Source organism: Dipteris shenzhenensis, chromosome 7 (assembly GCF_047967505.1).
Source record: "Dipteris shenzhenensis isolate YYH24624 ecotype China chromosome 7, Dip_SZ_1.0, whole genome shotgun sequence".
Taxonomy (NCBI): domain Eukaryota; kingdom Viridiplantae; phylum Streptophyta; class Polypodiopsida; order Gleicheniales; family Dipteridaceae; genus Dipteris; species Dipteris shenzhenensis.
This window is the reverse complement of record NC_141602.1, coordinates 18,547,263-18,551,343: the sequence shown is the minus strand read 5'-3', so window position 1 is coordinate 18,551,343 and position 4,081 is coordinate 18,547,263.

Here is a 4,081-nt window from a genome sequence, read left to right as displayed (position 1 = left end):
CTGTTGTATTCCCAGGAGGGAGCGGGTCACTAGGCATTTGCATGGACACTCCTTTTATTGGTCTATAGGGTGGGACTTGAAAAGGCACATACCCTATGGCTTGTGACCTACCGGCGGCAAATGTTGGCAGCACTTGGAAGGTCAGGGGGTCCCTCTTGGAAGTTTCATGAGTTTCCAAGCCTAGAGTTTTATCTAGTGTAGTCCCTCATCCACGGGTCCTTGTCTTCCATGCGCTCTGGGTCAGGGTGACCAGTGAAGATCGTGGGTCCTGAGCCCACAAAAATGGCCTCAGTCCCCACCTTGGTGTAGAGGCTGGTTGTCACTGACCTTCCCTTTGCATTGGCATACTGGTGAAAGGGTTCTCCGTCTCCATTGAATCCCTTCATCCTAATCATCCAAACATGTTGGAAATAGTTCCCCTTAGTCGAGAGGCTACAGAAGGAGTAGGAGAGTGAGGTAGAGGTGCACTTGTGTGAGGGGCTTCGGAGGCTCTCGAGCCGGTTGGTTCTTGCATTTCCTCGTTCAAGATCTCGGTCTCGTTTGTACTAGAGGGCTCACTATGTCGGGGCCCTAATATTGAATGAGAGCTGTAAATTGAATTCCCTATTGCAACAAAACCAAAATTGGGGCAATGTGTAGTTCAAATTGCTATCGTCAGGCTCAGGCTCTCTAGACGAACCTCAAGTGCATGTATGAGGTCCGTGCTTAGGCACAGCTTGCCTCAATTCTAGTTTTGTATTTTCTGTCAGGAAATTTGTCCCCAAAGCTATCCCTCCGATCGGAGGGTTAGCAGTATGCTATCGGGTCAGAGGGTTAACCATATGGCGTTGGTCGGTGGGATAGTAGATGACATGTGTCGATGGGATATATGGATGGCATCGATTGGTGGGTTGATAGCCAATAGGATAGCCTACCTCAGAGGGATACCAGTAAGGCATTGGTCGGTGGATTACATGGTTATGCCTTCAGATCGGTGGGTTAGCCTTATGGCACCGAGTCAATGCCATCAGACCGGTGGGATAGCTAGTTGACCAACCCCTCAAAAATCTTTAATAAAGGCGGTGGGTTAGGTTGAGATGTGTCGATTGGCAGGTTAAGGACCTATGGCATTGGTGGCGGCGGGAGAGCTAGCCTAAGGCACTGAGTCAACAGGATAGAAACTGTCTAAGAACACAAAGCAATGCCGACTCTTTTCTAATGATTCTTGGTGGATTTTCAAGTTTTGTTCCAGGTTTGTGTGCATAGGGGTGTTACAAACTACCTATAGCAAACAAAAAACACTAAAAAACAATAACTTTTCCTACTCAAATGAGGTGATTTTCACAAGTTGGCTGTCACACACCAAAACCCACTTCGAGATTTGGCTCAACTCTTCATTTTAGGGTGTTTTTAGTTGGATTTGACAATGCAACAAGCTTAGCTAACTACCCTCTTGTATAAATGAACATAAAAAAACAATAAAAAACAAGCTCAAATGCATGAAAATGGCTTTATGGACAGAAATGAAAAATCAAGCCTTTTCTACTCTAAACTCACACTTTCTCCATTCTTTTCAACTCAAAACTCACTTTTAATCTCCACAAACAAAGCCTAAAGCATTGTGCAATGGGTGGTTTACAAAAGGAAGCAAATGTATCACATGACCATACCTCTATCTCCCCGGCAACGACACCAAAGATGTGTGGTCCAGGGGTAAGACACATGTCGTGGGGATCCTAGAGGAATGCCGTGGGAGTCTCCGCTCACAAGCTACTCCTTGTCGAAGCCTTGAGATGCAAAAGCCTACACTTGTGTCACACAAGTGCCTACCGGATTGTGTGCAAGTGATTACACAAGAGGAAGAGGGAGGGAGAAGGGAAGAGAAGAGAGGGGAGGGGGTGGGAGAGAAGAGGGGAAGCATAAGGGGATGAGTGGCAATCACAAGGCAACACAAAAAGCAAGCAATCATACTCATGAGCAAAGAGCTGAGAGAATGAGGGATTGTATTCCAAATGTTGTAACTACAAAATGAAGACCAAAGTCAAACATTTGGCCTTTTATACAAGTCACCTTTTGATGGGAGGGCCAACCCTACTCCTTGTACCTCTCTCTCTCTCTCTCTCTCTCTCTCTCTCTCTCTCTCTCTCTCTCTCTCTCTCTCTCTCTTGTTACAACCACTTGGGCCCATATGGTTGTTGAGAGTTGTGGTGCCATGAGCACATGTCGAGCAAAGGTATGAGTAAAGGGAAAGCTGCCACATGGCATGGAGGAGATATCCCACATGTGAGTAAGCAAAATGGATGTAAGTACCCTCACCTATAAAAGGGAGGTTCATTTGAAGTAATTTCAATCAAGCACTTTGCACTATCTCAAGATTCTCTTTATGAGTCCAAGCTAATCTATCTTGGAACCTAATTGACTTGAGGTACATGTCATGAGCACTCTCTTCATCATGTTTCCACACAAGTTCCATCCACCTTAGAGTGCTCCATAGATCCTGAGGCACACATGTTTTATCATGGTATCAGAGCATAGGTTTAGCTCTCCTAGTTTAGCTCATTAGTAGTTCACTAGGATTGCTTCCATTCCTAGATTAGTTGTAGGCATGTCTTAGGAGCTCATGAGTTCTCCTAGGTTAGTTTTAGTTTTAGATTGAAAACAAATTTCTGTCCCTAGAGAGAGAAAAGTTCCGTCCATTGATTCCTTCCATTGCATTTGAGAATTCCGTTCATTGCATTTCTTATGTGAGAGAGATAGCTTCAGTTGAGAGAGAGAGATATAGCTTCATTATGAGAGAAAGAGACTAGTCTATGCCTTCTATTCTCTACAATATAGCCTAGTGTCCTATATCGACCTCTCAATAGAGCTCAAAGCAAGGCAAGAGCGGGCTGCATACTACAAGCCTCGCAATAGCAGAGCAAGGCTCTAAGGCGACCACCAGAAGCGGCTTTCTACACAAGGATGGTACCACCACAAGTCCTTGACGATGGATGACCAACGCTCCAACAGATATAAGCTCTTGGACTGCTCACCAGCCAGCAGCCTCTTCAACGCAACAAAGCTTCTACAACCTCTACTCTCCAAGGCCGCAGCTCCAACTAAGGCTAAAGCCATAGCCTGCGCCCTCGTCTCCAAGCCTTGACGGTGCCGCAAGTCTTCAACTCTTCATCGACCAAGCCTCAACCAGCTGCAGCAGCAGCTCTCTGCATCAGCCTTCTACAAGGCACCACGGCTCCTCTGTAGCCCCGAGCGGCTCCCTTCTACAAAGCACGATAGACCCGGGGACCTCCTCCACAAAGGAAGGACCATCAACAGGCTTGTGCTCTTTATGAGCCCCTAACCAATAGCCTCATGCACCTTCACAACACTTCTACAAGCCCCAGCAGCGTCCGTCGACTTCTTCTCACAGCTCCGACTCCAGCCACATCAAACGATGCAGTAGCCTCTGTCAGCGATGCGCGCACTCCAAAAGCCTTCCTTCACAGAGCGCACGGGCTCAAGACTCATCGCGGGCTACTGAAGACCTTCTGCCAACAACTCCATCAATGGGCGATGGAAATCGGAGGCAACAGAAAACCAAAAGCCTCCAAGGTCACCAATGATTGACATGTGGCAGGTAAGATTAAACCAAGGTTAGGTGAGGTTAACCCATGGTTCAGAGGCTAGATCACCTTCTAGCCACGTGGCAGATAAGGTGGTCAAAGCTAATTGTGGTTAGGTTCAGCTACTTGGGTTAGTTGAACTATGGTAAAGTTTGTGTAAACCTTGGGTTTAACCAAGTTGGGTTCAAAGGTCACCACAGTGCCACCTAAGCACACAGAGCCTCTTGCTAAGCACAGCATGGAATTCAGCATGTGAATCCCTGTGCCAGATCATCAGGACACCTCTTCTTCACAAAAACTTCGACAAGGCGTAACTTGTAATCCAGGAGGAATTTGGACACGCTCCAAAAAGGAAAAGTGATTGTCTTTTCAAGCTCTACACGCCTGTCAAGTCAAATTCATTATTAGCAATTAGACACTGCCAATATTGAAAGAAATCAATTGGTAAGACCTTTGCAACAAATGGAAAAGCGACGCATAAATGCAATAAGCATGCCAAA